Source organism: Syzygium oleosum, unplaced genomic scaffold (genome assembly GCF_021117445.2).
Source record: "Syzygium oleosum isolate NSW1041296 unplaced genomic scaffold, Sole_v2.1 Sole_v2.17, whole genome shotgun sequence".
In the NCBI taxonomy this organism is placed as follows: domain Eukaryota; kingdom Viridiplantae; phylum Streptophyta; class Magnoliopsida; order Myrtales; family Myrtaceae; genus Syzygium; species Syzygium oleosum.
In genome coordinates, this window is record NW_026607501.1 from 4,786,903 (window position 1) to 4,809,526 (window position 22,624).

The 22,624-nt window shown below is 37.5% G+C and overlaps 1 non-coding gene and 1 pseudogene across 1 annotated transcript; both read left to right on the top strand.

The window, feature by feature from the left end:
- Positions 1–474: 474 nt before the first annotated feature.
- LOC115676718 (uncharacterized) lies at positions 475–22,034 on the top strand (annotated as a pseudogene).
- LOC115676780 (small nucleolar RNA R71) lies at positions 16,554–16,660 on the top strand. Its single transcript, XR_004005196.1, has one exon. It is a non-coding gene; the product is annotated as a small nucleolar RNA R71 (small nucleolar RNA).
- Positions 22,035–22,624: the final 590 nt, after the last annotated feature.

A 22,624-nucleotide genomic window follows, 5' to 3' on the forward strand; every position in this document is an offset into this window, starting at 1 on the left:
TGCATTACCTACAAGGCTAAACTTGTTTAAGAGAAGGGTATTATCTAAGCCATTTTGCCCCTTGTGTGGAAAAAAGTTCGAGACAGTCGAGCATCTATTCCTCTTATGTGACAAGACAAAGCAGGTTTGGTCAAATCCCGAATTCAACATCCACTTTCTCACCAACAAGTCACTAGATTTGAAAAGTGGTTGCTAAACTACAATGATATGACCCAGAAGAACATATCGTTCGAGATCATCGCAGTCACCCTCTAGAAATTCTGGTTAGCGCGTAACTCTCTTGTCTTCTATCACGATCATTCGGACCCAATCAGCATAATCGACTCGGCTCTAGACATGCATTGTAATTACGCGAAGTGGAATAGAAGCAACTTAAAGCGCGAAGCAGTATCGCTAAACTTACGGCCGAGATGGAGACCACCAAACCCTTGTTTGCTGAAGATAAACATCGATAGATCTTACCTCTCAGGGACCATGGAAAGCGCAATTGCATGTGTATGCCGCTATTCAAAAGGAAGATTGATGGAAGGCCTCACGCGACCAGTCCGAGCATCTTTCGCTCTTCAAGCTAAAGCCCTTGCCTATCTCTATGCGCTCTAACACTTTGCCGATCGACCTCATATAAAACTAACGCTGGAGTCTGACTATTCAACTTTGATAAGCTATCTAAAAGATTTTTCCCTCTATCCTTGGGATGTTGAGCCACTTATCGCTGATTGTTTGGCCTCTTGGTTTTTTTTAGAGTCTAAAATTGGTCCTCTGCACCCGTGACTTAAATAGACAAGCAGACTGGGTTGTAAGGCGTCAAGGTGTAAGACCCTCTGCCTAAACTGGGTTTCTAACCCCCCATCTCCTCTTTGGGAAATCCTGTGTTTTGATGCCCCTTACTTTTGTTGGTGGGCTCGGGTTTAATGAAATGATATCTCTATTTCGAATAAAAAAAAATCTAGTGATAGAAAACCTGAACCAAAAAAATTGAAAAAATTTAATCAAAGAAGCAATTTGCTATCTGTGTTCTTTGGCAGGTTTATGATCCCCATGGACTTAGATCTTTTGATCCTTATACGGAAACGCAGTGCGGTGTCTGCAGAGGCAAATAAGATGAATGGTGTCTGCTGCTTTGCGATCTCTGCAATTCGGCTGTTCACACTTATTGTGTGGGATTGGGTGTCACTGTACCCCAAGGGGATTGGTTTTGCCATGACTATGCTGTTATGAGGGACGAACATGTTGGAACCAAAAGGAATGATGATTACTTTGGAAATTTAGAACAAGTGCACAAGTTGGAGGGAGAAATTGTTCTTAGAATACTTTCTGATGGGTTCAATCAGTATATAACACTCACCTCAACTCCTTATATAAAAGCACAATACCTATACTACATTTAATGATGAAGAAAAACATTCCGCACGCTTATTTTCTGAAGGACAAAATGTCAACAACAAAACGAACACAAACATTAAATGAGCCAAAGACCATGAAGTCTTTGTTCCTTCTGACAATGTTAGAAGTTCACGCTCTTTGACAAAAAATCAAACAAGAGCTCCTCTTTTTCTTATAAAAGCATTTACTAGTGGAGGGTCCAGGCAAAGATAGGCAAAGATAGCCCACCATAAATCATGATTATTTCCTTTTGTCTTCAATCTTCTTCTGACACCCACCATAAATCAAGACTTCCAAATCTAGAAACTAGCTATGAACGTGTTTAAATTCAATTATTAATCTTATATTATTCAAACAACATCCCTTAAAATTGATTTTGAAATTCAACAACACCAAGCATCTTCTTTAATTTTTCGAACGAATCCGCTTTTAATGGTTACGTCAAAATATCTGCAATTTGATCTTCCAATTTGCAAAAATCAAGCTCAATCTCACCATCTTTGACTCGTTCATGAATACAGTGATACTCGATGTCAATATATTTGCTCCTGCCATGAAAAACTGAATTCTTGGCTAATGCAATAGCCAACTTATTGTCACACATCATTTTGGTAGGACCTATTTGTTCATGCTTCAATTCACGCAGCATCCTACGAATCCATATCGCTTAACATGCCGCCAAAGCTAACGCTACGTATTCTGCTTCAGCTGTCGAGAGTGCAACAACTTGTTTTTTCAAAGACCAAGAAATTACTCCTAATCAAAGAAAGAAAGCATATCCAGAAGTACTCTTTCGAGTCTCGGTATCACTTGCCCAATCACTATCTGTGTACCCTACTAGATTGAAATTGTCAGTATAAGAATATAAAATTCCATGGTCACGAGTTCCACTAACATACCATAAAAAAAATTTTGCTGCATGCAAATGTGATTGGTACGGTTTTTCCATGAACCTGCTAATATTTCCCACTCCATAGGTAATATTTGGCCTAGTAGATGCCAAATATCTCAAACCTGCCAACAATGCTTTTGAAATAAGTGAGATTTACCAGTTCATCGGTTCCTTCTTTCTTCAGCTCCAACCGTTCTACTACAGGAGTCCGAATTAGCTTGAGCAATTCCATTTTCAGTCGCTTCAAAATATCATTAGCATATTCCTGCTATGAAATAAATATGTCATCATTTGCCTGTTTCACTTCAAGGCCAAGAAAATAGGACATCAATCCTAAATTTGTCATCTCGAACTGGCTAGTCATAACCTCCCTCAATTGAGCAAACATCTTTTCATAGCTCCCTGTAAATATCAAATCATCAACATAAAGGCACACAATTATTATGTCACCATTAGTATTTGACTTGATATACAAAGTATGCTCATACGGGCACTTTTGAAAATCATGCTTTAACAGGTACATGTGTACCAAGCACGAGGTGCATGTTTTAGCCCATACAATGCCTTTTTCAGCTTGTAAACTTGATTTTCATACCCTTTCTTCTCATAACCCTATGGTTACTCCACATAGACTTCCTCTTCAAAGACACTATTAAGAAATGCTGATTTCACATCCATTTGATGAATCCTCCAACAGTTTTGAGCTGCAAGTGCTAAGATCATCCGAATGGTATCCATTCGAGTCACTTGTGCAAATACGTCAAAATAATCAATGCTTGGTTTTTGCTTGTAGCCCTTTACAACCAGTCTGGCTTTGTAAAGGTCCACCTAACCATTGGGTTTGTACTTCGTCTTGTACACCCACTTAACACCAATGGGCTTCTTACCGGGAGGTAAAGAAGTTAGCATCCATGTGTCATTCTTATCAATGGAGTATATTTCTTCATCCATTGCTTGGATCCGCTTCTCGTCTATGGCTGCTTCATCATAGGATACAGGGTCACATTCAGCAAATAAACAAAAGTTTACCATAATTTCATCAATTATTCTGTCACTATTACTGTCATCGTCTCTTGTGACCACATAATCCTTGAATTTTGCTGGAGTCTCTCTCAATCGCTGTGAATGACGTAATGGTGGTACTAAAGCTTTTATTGGTGAAGAAGATGTACCACCAGTCGAAGATGATGGAGGTTTTTCTGTATCTCCCTCCAATAGTTCATCTTCGATGGTAATGCTTTTCTGGTCACCCTTTTGGTTCCAGTTCTAGGCTTCATCTTCTAAAAACTAGACATCCCTGCTGATGATTACCTTTACAGTGATTGAGTTATACAACTTATAACCTTTAGTTGTGTCACTGTAGCTAATGAAGATGCACTTCTCGCTTTTGTCATCCAACTTCTTCCTTCGTTCATCTGGTATATGGGGATATATCACGCACCCAAATACTCGTAGAAATGAAACATCAGGTTTGTTGCCGCTCCAAGCCTCTTCTAGGGCTCTTCCAAGAACACTCTTTGTTAGACACCTGTTCAGCGCAAATACAGCACACGCAACTGCTTCTGCCCAAAACTTCTTGGGTAAATTTTTAGCTTTTAGCATACTTCTTGCCATTTCAAAAGTTGTTTTATTTTTTCTTTATGCTATACAATTTTGCTGAGGAGTATAGCTAGCAATCAACTGACGTTTTACTCCATGAATTTTACAATATTTATCAAATTCATTTGAGGTGAATTCTCCACCTCTATCTGATCTCAACGTCTTCAAATTAAAGCCACTATGTTTTTCAACATAGACTTTAAATTCTTTAAACTTGCCAAAAGCTTCAAATTTTTTTCTCAAGAAATATACCCAAGTTTTTTTGGCAAAATAATTCATAAAAATTAGCATGTACATTTTTTGTCTGAATGATTGAACCTTAATAAGGCCACATATGTTAGTATGTACCAACTCCAATGGTTGTTTTGCTCTTCTAGCTTTTCCAACTGGAAAAGTTTCTCGATGTTGTTTTCCAACAAGACATCATTCGCATGGACGATCTGGACAGTCAATCAAAGGCATACCGATCATCATCTTTTTCTGGACTAGTAATTTTAGTTCATGAAAATTTAGATACCCGAATCGAAGATGCCACAACCAGTTGTTGTCTATCATCATCGCTTGAAAACTTAAGAGATTCTTCGTCTGAAGAGTCATGGGAAACATCCGGTTCTTCGCCATCTACACCATTGTAATCAACTTTCCATTTTCAATATGAACCATGTGGCCTTTTTCGAAAAGTAGCCCAACACTTAGCAAATTCCATAAAAGTCTAGCACAAAGTAAACATCCGTAATAGTAACATTAGTACCATCTTTTGACTTGATATTGATGTTACCTTTGCCCATAATGGGAATTTATTTATTTATTCCTGAAATTGACTTCCCCACGATTCGTCTCATCCAACTGCGAGAATAACTCCTTCCAGCCGGACATATGATTGCCGCAACCAGTATCTAGGTACCATATGTTGGTGTCTACGGTGCTCTAGTCATCCTTCTTGCATGCTAGCACCATGTATTCCTCAACATTGGTGGCATGTGCGTGCTCCGCCTGCTCAGACGTCGTCTTTGCCTAGCATTTAGATTTGTAATGTCCGAATTTATTGTACTTAAAACACTTGACTTTTGATTTGTCTCATGTTTTAAAAATTCCGGTGAAATTCGAATTTCCACCTCTACCTCGGCATCCTCTGCGACCTTGACCGCCTTGATAGCCTCCTCGACTTGATGGAACGAACCGACTTTGCAATGCTTGCCCGGGATTTGAACCGATGGACTTTTGATTAATTCTTTGCTCATGCAAGCACAATGAACCCATCAACCGCTCCAACATGAGGGTTGACACATCTTGCCCTTCCTCGATCGCTGCGACAACGTAGTCAAATCTTTCGGTCAAAGACCTCAAGATTTTTTTACGACTCGAACATCTTGGAGTTTTTCACCATTAACCCTCAATTGGTTAACGATGGTTTGCACGCAATCAAAATATGCCGAGACTGATTCAGAGTCATTGATGCGTAAAGACTCAAAATCATCTCGAAGTGTTTGAAGCCGCACCCGTCGAACACGATCATCACCTTTGTAGGATTTTCGTAAAACATCCCACGCTTCTTTTGCGGTTTCCGCACTCGATATTTTTTCAAATATCGTTTCATCCACGACTTGAAAAATCACATATAATGCTTTCTGATCTTTCTTCTGAAACTCCACCAAAGAGTCTTTCTCCTCCTTTTTTAAAGCCTTGAATGCTTCAGCATTGGCCACTGCAGTGTAGCCATTTTCCACCAGATTCCACAAATCTTGTGATTTGAAAAGAACCTTCATATGCACGGATCAGTTGTTGAAATTCCTTCTCTACAACTTTGGAAGTTGCACTTGAACAGAACTAATGGATGTCATTTCTAGCGCTGATACCAAATATTGGAACCAAAGGGAATAATGATAACTTTGGAAATTTAGAACAAGTGCACAAGTTGGAGGGAGAAATTGTTCTTAGAATACTTTCTGATGGGTTCAATCAGTATACAACACTCACCTCAAGTCCATATATAAAAGCACAACACCTATACGACATTTAATGATGAAGAAAAACATTCTGCACACTTACTTTCTGAAGGGCAAAATGTCAACAACAGAACAAACACAAACATTAAATGAGCCAAAGACCTTGAAGTCTTTGTTCCTTCTGACAATGTTGGAAGTTCACGCTCTTTAACAAAAAATCAAACAAGAGCTTCTCTTTTCCTTATGAAAGCATTTAATGGTGGAGGGTCTAGGAAAAGATAGGCAAATATAGCCCACCATAAATCAAAAGTCAAGTGTTTTGACCCGATTGCTTCTCTTTTCCTTTTGACCCGATTGCTGCTGTACCTGAAAGGGACTATGGTATTGATGGAGAAATGTCCCAAGAAGGCGAAAGAAGCGATCCCAATGTTGCAAAGAGAGCAGCGTAATATTCGGGTGCAAGAATTCTATAGGCATGACATCGACTGAGCCGCGAGTTTCGATATTCAATATCGTAAGAGATAGCGGAGCCTCTAACATCGGGAGCCCCACAACCACAGTGTCATCACCTTTCGACCCGATTGTTGTTGTATCTGGAACGGGCGATGGTATTGATGGGGAAATGTCCGAAGAAGGCGAAAGAAGGGATTCCAATGTTGCAGAGAGAGCAACAGAATATTCGGGTGCAACAACTCTACAGGCATGCCATCGATTGAGCCGCGAGTTTTGATATTCAATATCGTAAGAGATAGCGGTGCCTCTAACATCGGGAGCCCCACAACCAATGTGTCATCACCTTTCAACCCAATTGCTGCTGTATCTGAAAGAGGCGATGGTATTGATGGGGAAATGTCCCAAGAAGGCGAAAGAAGGGATCTCAATGCTGTAGAAAGAGCAACGGAATATTCAGGTGCAAGAACTCTACAGGCATGCCATCGATTGAGCCGCGAGTTTTGATATTCGATATCGTAAGAGATAGCGGTGCCTCTAACATCGGGAGCCCCAGAACCAAAGTGTCATCACCTTTCAACCCAATTGCTGCTGTATCTGAAAGGGGCGATGGTATTGATGGGGAAATGTCCCAAGAAGGCGAAAGAAGGGATCTCAATGCTGCAGAGAGAGCAACGGAATATCCGGGTGTAAGAACTCTACAGGCATGCCATCGATTGAGCCGCGAGTTTTGATATTCGATATCGTAAGAGATAGCGGTGCCTCTAACATCGGGAGCCCCACAACCACAGTGTCATCACTTTTTGACCCTATTGCTGATGTATCTGAAAGGGGCGATGGTATTGATGGGGAAATGTCCCAAGAAGGCGAAAGAAAGGCTCCCAATGTTGCAGAGGGAGCAACGGAATATTCGAGTGCAAGAACTCTACAGCGATGCCGTGATGTGCATATTCATATAAAGGCATTTCGTGAGAATTGGGATGCACTGTGACGTGGGTCATTGAGCTTTCATTTAGGTAATGTGGAGTCTGTGCTCAAGAAGAGTAAAGAGCAAGAGCATCATAATTCAGGGCATAACAGATTAGGTCAACCATCCTCAAGTCATCAACCATTGGAAGATGAAGATTCTATGTTAGGTGTTCGTGAAATTCTGAACATTTCAATGAACAAGTAATATAATGATAAAAAGAGTATCGTCTCACAGAGATTTTTTATTAATAAACCAATTAAATATTAAAAATAGATTGATTCTAAAATTTATGAAACAAATCAAAATAGAATTGAGAATAAATAAAAATTGACAAATTCAATAATTAATTTTATATTATACAAAAAGAACATGCGGGAACTGATGAAGGAGAGAGCTGCATTGGACATGTTTCAATGCCATCGACTGAGCCGCGAGTTTCGATATTCGAATATCGTAAGAGATAGCGGTGCCTCTAACATCGGGAGCCCCGCAACCACAGTGTCATCACCTTTCGACCCGATTGCTGCTGTACCTGAAAGGGGCGATGGTATCGATTGGGAAATGTCCCAAGAAGGCGAAAGAAGGCCAAAGAAGGGATCCCAATATTGCAGAAAGAGAAACGGAATATTCAGGTGCAAGAACTCTATAGGCATGCCATCGATTCAGCCGCGAGTTTCGATATTTGATATCATAAGAGATAGCGGTGCCTCTAACATCGGGAGCCCCACAACCACAGTGTCATCACCTTTCGACCCGATTGTTGCTGTATCTGGAAGGGGTGATGGTATTGATGGGGAAATGTCCCAAGAAAAGGAATCCCAATGTCATAGAGAGAGCAACGGAATATTCGGGTGCAAGAACTCTACAGCGATGCCGTGATGTGCATATTCGTATAAAGGCATTTCGTGAGATTTGGGATGCATTGCAACATGGGTCATTGAGGTTTCGTTTAGGTAATGTGTTGTCTGTGCGCAGGAAGAGTAAAGAGCAAGAGCATCATAATTTAGGGCATGACAGATTAGGTCAACCATCCTCAAGGCATCAACCATTGGAAGATGAAGATTCTACGTTAGGTGTTCGTGAAATTCTGAACATGTCGATGAATAAGTAATATAATGATAAGAAAAGTATCATTTCACAGAGATTGATGATTAATAAACCAATTAAATATTAAAAATAGATTAATTCTTAAATTTATCTAACAAGTCAAACTAGAATTGAGAATAAATAAAAATTGACATATCCAATAATCAATTTTATATTATACAAACAAAACATGCGGGAACTGATGAAGGAGAGAGCTGCATTGGACATGTTTCAATGCCATCGACTGAGCCGCGAATTTCGATATTCGATAACGTAAGAGATAGCGCTGCCTCTAACATCAAGAGCCCCGCAACCACAGTGTCATCACCTTTCAAACCGATTGCTGCTGTACCTGAAAGGGGCAATGGTATTGACGGGGAAATGTCAGAAGAAGGCAAAAGAAGGGACCCCAATGTTGCAGATAGAGCAACGGAATATTCAGGTGTAAGAACTCTACAAGCATGCCATCAACTGAACCGCGAGTTTCAATATTCGATATCGTAAGAGATAGCGGTGCCTCTAACATCGAAAGCCCCACAACCACAGTGTCATCACTTTTTGACCCTATTGCTGTTGTATTTGAAAGGGGTGATGGTATTGATGAGGAAATGTCCCAAGAAGGCAAAAGAAGGGATCGCAATGTTACAGAGAGAGGAAAGGAATATTCAGCTGCAGGAACTCTACAGCGATGCCGTGATGTTCATATTCGTATAAAGGCATTTCGTGAGAATTGGGATGCACTGCGACATGGGTCATTGAGTTTTCTTCAGGTAATGTGTTGTCTGTGCACACGAATAGTAAAGAGCAAGAGCATCATAATTTAGGGCATGACAGATTAGGTTAACCATCCTCAAGTCATCAACCATTGGAAGATGAAGATTCTACGTTAGGTGTTCATGAAATTCTGAACATGTCAATGAACAAGTAATATAATGAGGAGAAGACTGTCGTCTCATAGAGATTGATGATTAATAAACCAATTAATTATTAAAAATAGATTAATTCTAAAATTTATCTAACAGATCATAATGGAATTGATAATAAATAAAAATTGACAATTTTTAAAATGAAATTTTAGAGCTAAAGGCAGATAATCAATTAGATAAAATATGTTAGAGCATCCGATTTCACCATAATGAATTTCAGATCATTATGCTTACAAAAACAATATCAAACATGTGATAGCGGAATTTTCTAGTCTATTACTATCATATCTCTAGGTATAGCAAACCTACTCAGTTTATCAATACATTATATCTCTATGTGAATTTAAATAAACAAAAGTGCATTAAAATTTATGAATATTCCTGGTTTACAATGAATTTTTTGGACCACCTTATCACCGAAAGTTACACAAATAACATGGTATATCTCAATCCACATTTAATTCATGGTTATATATTATAAGGAGCAATTACATATTATCACTTCTCGGTCTCAAATATGCACATCAGATCATTCAAGTGGTGGCCAGTCACTTGCAAAATATAAAAAGTATGAAATTCATATCATCATAGTCAGGCTACATCGATGCTCTAACAAAGAAAATTAGAACATAATAGAAGAAGAAACGAAAATATAAATTAAACCAAACATCTTGAATCAAAGAACAAGAATTCTGTCACCACTTTTGTTTTCTTTTCAAAATACTTGAAATACTCCCAAAATAATAAAATTTGCGATCTAAAAGAACACTAGTTGTCCCCCCAAGCTCTCAAACAACTAAGATTCTTATCACAAGGCAATTGCTTCTTTTTCGCATAAAACTAGAGAATAAATCGCAGAATTCTTGATTTGATATCCATCTTCTAACTCTTCTCTAAATAGCATATTCTTTTCCTTCTTTTTGCCATATTTTCCTTATTTTCTCCATGTCTCATTATTCTGCATAAACAAAGAAAATTTGAGTAAATAAAATGAAATTCAAATATTTTCTAACAAATATTGCATTATTCGTTGCCTAAAGTAAATAGAATAACTCTATTTTTATAGAGTTATCAAACCTCCAAACTTCACATTTTTCTAGTGCTCGAGCAAAAGCAAGATATAAAACATACTCAAGCTAACAACCCCCTCCGTAACATCCTTCCATAATTACTCGAAATCACAATTCAAAGAAAAACACAAATTTCATCCAAACATTGAAATTGATTCATAAGTGAATACCAATTCTAACTGTGTGATCCGAGTATGTGTGTGAGTCCTCATCTTTTCGAATTATATGCAATCCAAATAAGTTCACATTGGTATGCAACCTCTCAAAAACTCTTTATAATTATGACCAAATATCATACATTTGCTTTTCATTCCTCTCTCCACTAATGTAAGCTAATCATCCAACCAAAAATCAATAGGACTTTCCCTGTGTTGTAATGTAAGGCTGGGCTAACAGTGAGATAATGGTAAATTTAAGCTCAAAACACCTATGAACACGTTGATTTATAAGATCTAATTAGAGCACATGCCACTATCCCCAATTTCACACCTTCAAAATAATCTTTCTGCCACCACTGATCATCATTCTTTTTGTTTTTTTTCTTTTCTTTTTTTTCCCTTTTTTTTTTCATTGCTTTATGGTGGAGTTCCTCCCTAAGTCCCTCCTAATATAATGTGAACATTCCAAACCCATTGAATATTTAAAAGGCTCACTCAATTGAAAGTTGGATATGGAACCATAAAAGCAATTTCTTTCTTTTCTTTTTTTTCTTTTTTTTTTTGAAACGATACACCCCCAACAACCATAGCAATCAAATTATTTCCATGCTCCACCCTTCCTCCCAAATTGCTATTATGCTCAAATAAACTTTTATCCTAAGAAATCAACATGTTCATGGGATGTGGGACAATGATATAATTTGGCAAAAAGCAAGCTAAAAAGATGTGGGTGTCAATGAAAGATTGGATAAAAATTAAGGCTCAATGGGGTAACTAGGGATAAATAAACAAGGTTGGCTTGAAAGGCTCAATCAATCCAAAAATTGCCTAAATCATTTTCTCAATTAGATGTAGCCTAGGATTTCACCTCAAGAGAAAATCAAACAAATTCTAAGATTTGGGTGAGATTTAAGAAAAGCACATACTTCACGTAAATGTTCTCTAGATGTACACACCACTCAAAAATTAAGGACTTTTACTGCTTAGTAAATGGATCAACATAATCGGCATCAAAATTAACTCACACATCTTTCGCAAGTTTGAACAAAACTTAAATTTTCCTAAGAATTGCAAAAATTCACAACAAGGAATGCAATCATGACAAAAAAAAAAATCAGATTTAGCAAAAACTTTGTTTCCCCCCAAACTTGAATGAAGCATTGTCCTCAATGCCAAAAAAAAAAATAAACAAAAGAAAAACAGGAACAAGAAAACTCCCCTTATTGTAGGATGTGTCCATGGATGGTCTTGATGACTAAACTCCAAAAATGTGACCTCTCAAGAAAGAAAATTAACCTAGAGAAAAAATGATAATCATGTTCTTTTTTTATTTTTTTGAAAAAAAATCAATTAGGCAACATAATGAAAATGCTTGGGTTGCCTCCCAAGAAGTGCTTGCTTTATAGTTTTCAGCCAAACTACCTCAAATGTCGCTACTCTGGAGGATGAAGTTTAATGGTGGTCTTCTGCTTGCTGTAACCACCTTCAAAATAGGGCTTCAAACGTTGACCATTCATCTTAAATGTGCCTTCAATGTCATGTGCAAGTTCAATTGTTCCGTATGGGAATATCTGTGTGACTGTATAAGGACCAGACCATCGGAAACGTAACTTTCCTGGAAAAAGTTTAAGATGAGTTATAAAGTAAAAAATTTTTGCCAATTTTGAACTATCTTCTAAATATGTGTTTGTCATGCCATCTTTTTATACGATCCTTGTACATCTTAGCATTGTCATAGGTCTCATTGCGAAATTCCTCTAATTCATTCAATTGCAACAATCTTCCTTCACCTGTAGGCTGCATGTCAAAATTCAGAAATTTCAATGCCCAAAATGCTTTATGCTCTAATTCCACCCGTAAATGACAAGCCTTCCCAAACACTAGCCTAAAAGGAGACATCCCAATTGGGGTTTTGAATGCTGTCCTATAGGCCCAAAGTGCATCATCAAGTTTTATTGACCAGTCTTTCCTAGAGACATTCACTGTTTTTTCTAAAATTCTCTTAATTTCGTTATTTGAAACCTCTACTTGACCACTAGTATGAGGATGATAAGGGGTTGTAACCTTATGTGTGACTCCATACTTACTCAAAAGTGCTTCAAACTGTTTGTTACAAAAGTGTGTCTCCCTATCACTTATGACTACCCTAAGAGTGCTGAATCGGGTGAAAATATTTTTCTTCAAAAATTTGACCACAACCTTAGCATCATTTTTTGGCAATGCTACAGCTTCTACCCACTTAGACACATACTCCACAACCACTAAAATGTATAAATTCCCATAAGAAGGTGTAAAGGGTCCCATGAAATCAATACCTCAAACATCAAATAATTCACACACAATAATGTTGTTTAAAGGCAACTCATTTTTTCTGGAAATATTTTCAGTTCTCTGACACCACTCACATGAAGCTACACAGGAGTATGCATCTTTAAATAGTGTGGGCCAATAAAATACAGATTGTCAAACCTTAGCTGCAGTTTTGGTGGCACCAAAATAACCACCTGCCTCTCTATCATGACAATGACGTAAAATATTTGCCCTTTCTTCGTCTGGGACATATCTCCTTATGACCTGGTCTGCACATACTTTAAAAAGGAAAGGCTCTTCCCAAAAATAATTTTTAACATCAAAAAAGAATTTTTTCTTCTATTGATATGACAATTCAGGAGGAAGAATATTACTTACCAAATAATTCACAAAATCAGTTTACCAGGGAATATATGTGGATTTGATGGAAAAAAATTTCTCATCAGGGAACTCTTCCGTAATTGGACTTACCTTCTTCCTTTGAATTTAGAATTCTTGACAAGTGATTTGCAACTAGATTTTCACTCCCTTTCTTATCTTTGATTTCCAAATCAAATTCTTGCAGCAGTAGAATCCACCTGATTAGACGTGATTTTGATTCTTTCTTTTCAAGTATATACTTAAAAGCAGAGTGGTCAGAATAAACTATAACTTTTTAGCCAATTAAGTAAGAACGAAATTTATCAAAAGCAAAAATTATTGCCAAAAGTTCCTTTTATGTTGTTGAATAATTCAATTGTGGCCCTGACAAGGTTCGATTGGCACAGTAGATGGTTTGAAAAATTCCATTCTTCCTTTGTCCCAAAACAGCTCCCACTGAAGAATCGTTAGCATCGCGCATCAGCTCAAAAGGTAAGTCCCATTGTGGTGCTGCCATGATTGGTGTTGATACTAACTTTTCCTTTAAAGTGTTAAAATCCTCCACGCATTCATCAGTAAAATTAAATAGTGCATCTTTTACCAAAAGATTAGATAGGGGTTTAGCAATCTTTGAAAAATCTTTTATAAATCGCCTGTAGAATCCTGTATGCCCCAAAAATTCTCTGACAAGTTTCACAGATGTTGGTGGAGGCAATTTTGCAATGACCTCCACTTTGGCTCGATCGACTTCTATTCCATTTTTAGAGATCTTATGCCCGAGCATTGTTCCTTTCTGTACCATAAAATGACACTTCTCCCAATTCAAAACAAGGTTAGTCTCCTCATAGCTTTGTAAAACCAAAGCCAAATTATTCAAACAAGAAGAGCCAAAAACGGAAAAATCATCCATAAAAATCTCAATATATTTTTCAACCATATAAAAAAAATAGCGATCATGCAACTCTGAAAAGTAGCCGGTGCATTACAAAGACCAAAGGACATTCTTCTAAAAGCAAAAGAACCATAGGGACAAGTGACAGTAGTTTTTTCTTGATCTTCTGGTGCAATAGGCATTTGATTATACCCTAAATATCCATCAAGAAAGCAATAAAACTCATGTCGTACAAGTTTTTTTAACATCTGATCAATAAATGGTAAAGGAAAATGATCTTTTGTAGTTGCATTATTTAATTTTCTGTAATCCATACACACACGCCACCCGGTAACTGTTCTAATTGGAATCAATTCATTATTATCATTTTTTTGAACAGTCATACCTCTTTTCTTTGGCACAACTTGCACAGGCCTTACCTAGGAACTATCAAAGATAGAATAGATTATTCATGCATCAAGTAACTTAATTACCTCAGCTTTCACCACTTCTTGCGTTTTTTGGGTTCAAACGCCTCTGAGGTTGGATAGTGGGTTTATGTTGTTCCTCCATTAAAATTTTGTGCATGCAAAGTGAAGGGCTAATTCCCTTGATGTAAGCTATTTTCCATCCAATGGCACTCGTATGCTCTCTCAACACTCTGAGCAGTTTCTTCTCCATCAAATCTGTCAAAGAAGAAGATACAATTACTGGCAAAGAAGAAACTCCATCTAAATAAGCATATTTCAAATGAGAGGGTAAGGGTTTGAGTTCAAGAATAGGAGGCTCTTCAATCGATGGTTTAGGCTTTGTTGTGTGTTGTCCTAACTCCTCAAATTTTGTTGCCTTTTTCCTTGAATATTTTTTATTTGCCTCCATGAAATTTACGTACTCCCTTATATCCTCATTCTCAATTTCTTTGTTCCTTGGTTGAACTAGATGTGCTTCAAGTGGGTTTGTAAAAATATTTTCTTGAAAAACCTTGTTCACCAACTTGTCAATTGTCTCAACTCTAAAACAAGAATTATCATCAGAGGGATATTTCATTGCTTTAAAAATATTAAGAGAAACGGGATCATCTTAAACTCTAAGAATCAACTTCTCATGTTGTACATCAATAAGAGCTCTTCCTGTTGCTAGAAAAGGTCGACCTAAGATAAGCGGTACCTCAAAGTCTTCCTCCACATCAAGAACTATGAAATTTGTAGGAAAGATAAACTTGTCAACATTTACCAATACATCTTCCACAATACCTCTCGGATATTTAATTGATCGATCAGCTAGTTGAAACAATACTGTGTTGCTTTTACTTCACCCTATCCTAATTTCCTGAAAATAATGCTTGCACCTAAATCATATAATGCCTTTTCAAAGTAAGAATCCCCAATAGTGCAAGAAATTATAAAACTCCCCCGATCTTTTAACTTCGGAGGTAATTTATTTTGTAAGATGGCTGAACATTCCTCGTTCAATTTCACACTTTCATAATCCACCAGCTTCCTTTTGTTTGCCAAAATCTCCTTCAAAAATTTTGCATAGCTTGGCATTTGTGCTAAAGCATCTGCAAAGAGAATGTTAATGTGCAATTTTTTAAATACATCAAGAAATTTAGAAAATTGCTTATCTATTTTGTACTGCTGGAGTCGTTGAGGGAATGGAACTGGTGGCACGTGTGGCTTTGGATTATCCGGAAAAAGTTTACTCTTGTCTGCCTCCTTTGGTTGTTTCTTGACCTCCTCTTCTTTGTCTTTGGAAATCTTTTGTTCGGCATCTTCTTCTCCCACTTGTTTACCGTTTCTCAGGGTTATAACTTTTACATTTTCAAATGGATTTTTCTCTATGTTGCTATTCAAAGAATCCTGTTGTCTCCCTGACATCATGTTTGCTAACTGCCCCACTTGCATCTCTAGATTTCTGATTGAAGCATCTTGGTTCTGAAATCTCACATCTATGCTCTTGATGATATCCTAAGTGGTGTTGGCAAATTTGGTGACTATATCTTCCATAGTGGACTTTGTCTCTTCTAGTTGTTTTAATCCTGGTGGTGGTCTTGTCACACTCTAATTATTCCATGAAAAATTTGGATGATTGTGCCATCCCGGATTGTACGTGTTGGAGCAGTGATTATTCTGTGATATGTTAAAATTCCCAACAAAATTAGCATTTTCATTAGATTGAGTAAAAGTGTTACCTACCTGACACTCTGTGCTAACATGTCCTCCACCACAAAAATCGCATGTGATATTTTGAATTTTCATGCCTGAAACACTTATGTTATCTATTTTTTTGTTGAGTGCTTCAATTTGTGCAGCAATTGCAGTGAAAGTATCCACCTCATGAACTCCGATAGCTTTTCGCACCGGTATCCTCTCAGTAGGCCACTGAAAACTATTGGATGCCATTTCCTCTAATGGATTGTAGGCTTCTTCTGGTGTTTTATTATTCAGAGTTCCCCCTGCAACTACGTCAATCATAGAACGGAGATTTGTACTACACCCATTATAAAAAGTTTGTACCTGCATCCATACGGGTAGTCCATGATGTGGGCATCTCCTAATAAACTCCTTGAATCTTTCTCATGCTTCATATAATGATTCATTATCCATCTGCATAAAATTAGTAATATCGTTACGCATTTTTGCAGACTTTGCATGTGGAAAGAACTTACCAAGAAATTTTTGAGCCATATCATTCCATGTAGTGATCGATCCTGCAGGAAGAGAAAAGAGCCAATGCTTAGCTTTGTCTCTAAGGGAAAATGGAAATAATCTTAATCTAATAGCATCATCTGTAACTCCATTATATTTAATTGTATCACAAATTTCAAGAAAAGCATCGATGTGAGCGTTTGGCTCATCGCTTGGTAGCCCACTAAATTGCACTGATTGTTGAAGCATCTAAATCAGTGATGGCTTGATCTCAAAGTTGTTTGCTTGAATTGCAGGTCTCCTGATGCTTGATATGGTGCCCTCAACTGTTGGCGCAGCATAATCTCTCAAGAGTCTACGTGGATTTCCACCATCACCAACTCCCTCCATCTTTTTAGTCTGATTTCTCTGTTCTCTCAGTTTCTTTTTAAATGTACGTTCGATTTCTAGATCAAACTTAACAAGTTGCCCTTGTTGACTATGTGTCATACACCAATGTACACTTTGAAAAAAAATACGATTAAAGCTAGATTAAACTTAGAATTATCCGGTATCATTATTAATTGGTATTAAACAAATAATCCCCGGCAACAGCGCCAAAAAATTGTTCGTAAAATTCTGAACGTGTCAATGAACAAGTAATATAATGATGAGAAGAGTATCATCCCACAGAGTTTGATGATTAATAAACCAATTAAATATTAAAAATAGATTAATTCTAAAATTTATCTAACAAATCAAAATAGAATTGAGAATAAATAAAAATTGACATCTTTAAAAATGAAATTTTAGAACTAAAGACAGATAATCAATCAGATAAAATATATTAGAGCATCCGATTTCACCATAACCACTAGATATGAATTTCAAATCATTATGCATATAAAAACAATATCAAACATGTAATAGCGAAATTTCCTAGTCTATTTACTATCATATCTACAAGAATAGCAAACCTACTCAGTTTATCAATCCACTAAATCTCTATGTGAATTTAAATAAACAAAAGTGCATTAAAATCTGCGAATATTCTCGATTTACAATGAATCTTTTGGACCACCTTATCATCGAAAGCTACACAAATAACATGGTATATCTCTATCTACATTTAATTCATGGTTATATATTATAAGGAGCAATTGCATATTATCACTTCTCAGTCTCAAACATGCACATCAGATCATTCAAGTGGTGATCAGCCACTTAAAAGGCAATAAGCACAATAATATATAACTCACATGAATGAAATCACTTGCAAAACATAAAAAGTATGAAATCACAATAATATATAACTAACAAAGAAAATTAGAACATAATAGAAGAAGAAACGAAAATATAAATTAAACCAAACATCTTGAATCAAAGAACATAAATTCTGTCACCACTTTTGTCTTCTCTTCAAAATACTTGAAAAACTCCCAAAACAATAAAATTTATGATCTAAAGGAAAACTGGCTGTCCCCCTAAAAGAAAATTCCTATCACAAGGCAATTACTTCTTTTTCGCATAAAACTAGGGAATAAATCGCAGAATTCTCAATCTGATATCCGTCTTCTAACTCTTCTCTGGGTAGCATATTCTTTTCCTTCCTTTTGCCATATTTTCCTTATTTTCTCCATGTCTCATTATTCTGCATAAACAAAGAAAATTTGAATAAATAAAATGAAATCTAAATATTTTCTAACAAATGTTGCATTATTTATTGCCTAAAGTAGGTAGATTGACTCTATTTTTATAGAATTATCATTAGGTTTTGCTTCCTGCGACGAAGATAAGTACAATATCACCAAAGCAAATGAATGGATTGAGCCAAGTCTAGACGGCAAGCTCGTGATTTAACAGGCAGTGTTCGCCATGTAGCAAACAAATTGGCTAGGAAAGGAAATGCTCCAAAAGTAGCCAGTTTTAATATTAGTCGCTTAGAATTGAGGAATCAAGTAAATAAAAGTTGCAATACTGAAAGTGCAGTAGCTTTGCAGCATAAGGTCAGTTATGTTGGTGATAAATTGTCTAAGCCTGGATCTGCAGTAATTGATAGGCAGAAACAGAAAAGATGTCCAGGATTGCCTCCTTCCACAATGGACCAAGCTAGTTTGCAAAGGCATGAGTATCATACAAATAAGTCTGTCAGAACATCATGCAGCATTACTGTTCGTAAAATTCTGCACGTGTCAACGAACGTGTTGAACAAGTAATATAATGATGAGAAGAGTATCGTCCCACAGAGATTGATGATAATAAATCAATTAAATATTAAAAATGGACTAATTCTAAAATTTATCTAACTGATCAAAATATAATTGAGAACAAATAAAAATTGACAATTTTTAAAAAACGAAATTTTATAAACTAAAGGCAGATAATCAATCAGGTAAAATATGTTAGAGCATCCGATTTCACCATAACCACTAGATATGAATTTCGGATCATTATGCATACAAGAACAATATCAAACAGCGGAATTCCCTAGTCTATTTACTATCCTATCTCTAGGTATAGCAAACCTACTCAGTTTATCAATTCACTATATTTCTATGTGAATTTAAATAAACATAAGCGCATTAAAATCTGTGAATATTCCCGGTTTACAATGAATCTTTTAGACCACCTTATCACCGAAAGCTACACAAATAACATGGTATATTTCTATCCACATTTAATTCATGGTTATATATTATAAGGAGCAATTGCATATTATTACTTCTCAGTCTCAAACATGCACATCGGATCATTCAAGTGGTGGCCAATCACCTAAACGCATTAAGCACAATAATATATAACTCACATGAATGAAATTACTTGCAAAGCATAAAAAGCATGAAATTCATATCATCGTGATTAGGCTACATCGTAGCTCTAACAAAGAAAATTAGAACATAATAGAAGAAAAAACGAAAATATAAATTAAACCAAACATCTTAAATCAAAGAACAAGAATTCTGTCACCACTTTTTTCTTCTCTTCAAAATACTTGAAAAACTCTCAGAACACTGAAAACAAAAACGATCTAAAAAAAAACTCCATGTTCCCCCAAGTTATCATATTTATATGATAACATCCAAGACTCCTCTCACAAGGCAATTGCTTCTTTTTCGTATAAAATTAGGGAATAAATCGCAGAATTCCCAATGTGATATCCACCTTCTAACTCTTCTCTGGGTTGCATATTCCTTTCCTTCTTTTTGCCATATTTTCCTTATTTTCTCCATATCTCAATATTCTGCATAAACAAGGAAAAATTAAGTAAATAAAAGGAAATCCAAATATATTCTAACAAATATTGCATTATTTATTGCCTAGAGTAGATAAAATAACTCTATTTTTATAGAGTTATCAATTACTTACCAAGAAAACAATTGTCCTTCTTTGACATCTTCTGCTGGTTCTGTGTCGGGATCCTCTAAGCCTAGATCTCCCATAATTGATAGACGGAGACAGAAAAGATGTCCAGGATTGCCTCCTTCGACATTGGACCAAGCTAGTTTGGAAAGGCATCAGTATCACACAAATAAATCTGTTGGAACATCATGCGGCATCACTTACCAAGAAGACAATTGTCCATCTATGACATCTTCTGCTGGTTCTTTGTCGGGATCCTTTCATTCTTTTTCTGCCACACTTGAGGCAAGTGTTGCTTCATCACATAATTCCCAGGGGAAAGCAATGCAGGAAGAGGCTCGTGTAGCTGGGCACTCTAGAAGAGATGACAGTGCAAAAAGTGAAATCCAATCTCTTGTCAAGTTCAATTTGAAGCTGGTTAGCCACAATAAACAGCTGGGTATGTTCGATAAGCAACCTTCTACTTATTTATGGATTTCTGTTAGTGATAGATATGATAAAACAAACATCTCTAGGGCGTAATCTTGATTTTCTTTGGGGATCGTATGGATGTATCATGCTACCTGGTGACAGATTTATGTTTTGCTTCTGTAAGGTTCTCTTGAATGCTTTTCCGGCTTTTGTGTAACCGATCGCATGTTCTGTTTCAGATGGTATATCTTGCTTTGCCTGAACGTGTTAGGAAATATCACTGACAAAACAGCATGTCTAAGACAATAGGACTAGAACCTGTTTCAGTTAATGTGACCACCATGGATATCATTCTGCTGTTGTCTAATCACATTCACATCTAATCGTGAAGAATCCTATGTTGAGTTTCCACACAGAAGTGCAGATAGCACATCATGTTATTAGTTCCTTCTTGAAGCCAATCGGTTGAATGTAATTTGTTGACACTTGTCGTTGGGTGCATTGATTACTTATGATTCAGACACAAAGGAACTAACCATAAGTGCGAGTCGTGCTTAATCTGACTTTTAGGGTTGATTTGCTAATCTCAATATCTTCTCTTGCTTAGTAACTAGAGTCCTGGTACAAGATACGATCAATTTAACTTTGCCTGTCATTGCTGGATGTTAGAATAATATCAATCCTTCTTCGATGTTCTTGTGAACTTTTTGGTGGTTAGGAGCTAGAAGTGAGCTCTTTTGAGAGACTACTACTCTTTGTTGAATAACATCTCACGCGATTCCTCCGGATCTCACCATCTTAACTTACTCCAACCATCTCATTTTTTTCTATTTTTGAAGACTCGTTATTGTACTCTCTTCATTCCTGTCATTTAATAGCAAGTTTCTCATTCATCGTAACTCCTGCAAGAGTTGATGCATTCAAAGAAATCACCAGAGCGGCGACCCACATCATATAGGCCGCGTGTGGCTTGGAGCGGCCCAAGTCCGTCATCCCCAGCTCCGTGTGTCGTCACATCCGGAGGCTCCACGAGTCCAATCTCATGCCTAATTCCTGCAGAGCGTGCTTCCATGCCTATGTAAAGACCATCGTCGACACCTTTCTGCTCAAGAAGTTGAGTAAAGCTAACTAATTACATTCTTTCTTCCCATTGCCTCCGCCGCTTCTGGATTTATCAGAGTCACCATGGTTTTTGAAGGGAGAATTCGTGGGCTCCTCACTTTCTGCAGAAAAGGGTTAATGGAGTCACCGTGTTTAGTAAAAGTAGTATATACAGATCTCTGCTGTTGCATCTCTCTCGGTGTGAAAAAAGCTTTGATTGTTAAAGAGAGTAACCATCCATCCAAAGTAGTGACCAAGTTCACTGCAGAGCAAATGGGATGTGACAGCAGCGACCGGGATAGGCATAAAACGTGGGGAATGCATCTGATCTTATCATCATCAAATCAAATGGGACCATTTGCGGTCCTTGGCAACGAAGGAAAAAAAACGAGTCTGTCCGAGAACGAAAGCGAAATCAAAATGGAGGAGGTGGGGGTAGGGGGGAATAATGGTGTACTTCGTTGAGAGTCCCATCGACGTCTGCTGCCGGTGGTTCCCTAGTTGCTGCCACCGTTGGGTGGAGGGCCACGTGTCGGGATGTCGGGGGGCCGTATTTTGGTCCGGGTGAATTAGTCCGGCAAGTGCGGCGCATTCGCACTGTTTTAAGAGAAAGATCATACGATTATCGTGGCGCATCAATGACCATATAAAGATTTGCTCTTGATGTGCATCAACATCGATTCGGTCACTAAATGTCGAGAGTTCCTTCTGATTTAAGATCGACTTATTTCTCTGTATGGTGTTATTGGCGTGGGAGCTAATGCGACCGATAAAACGACCCAAGACCCAATCCAACGCAAACTGGGTTGTGCGCAAGTCGGGTTACATCAAACGCACACTTTCTTAAGTTTTCAATTGATCGGGTATCATGGAAACCCGACCCTAGCCTGATCCTAACTTTTGATGGGTGAGATGGGGGAGAGGGGGAGGGGAAGCACGTGGCGCCCACAAAAGGTGTTCTGCGTTTGGCTTCTCTTCTCGCGGGTCCCCTCTTACCCTCCCACGTGACTCCGTCGCAAGACGGAGACGCATCGCCTAGGGTCGTTCGTTGTCTTCCTACCGGCACGTGCTCAACCGGCTCTTTGCCCAAACGAGGGCCCCACC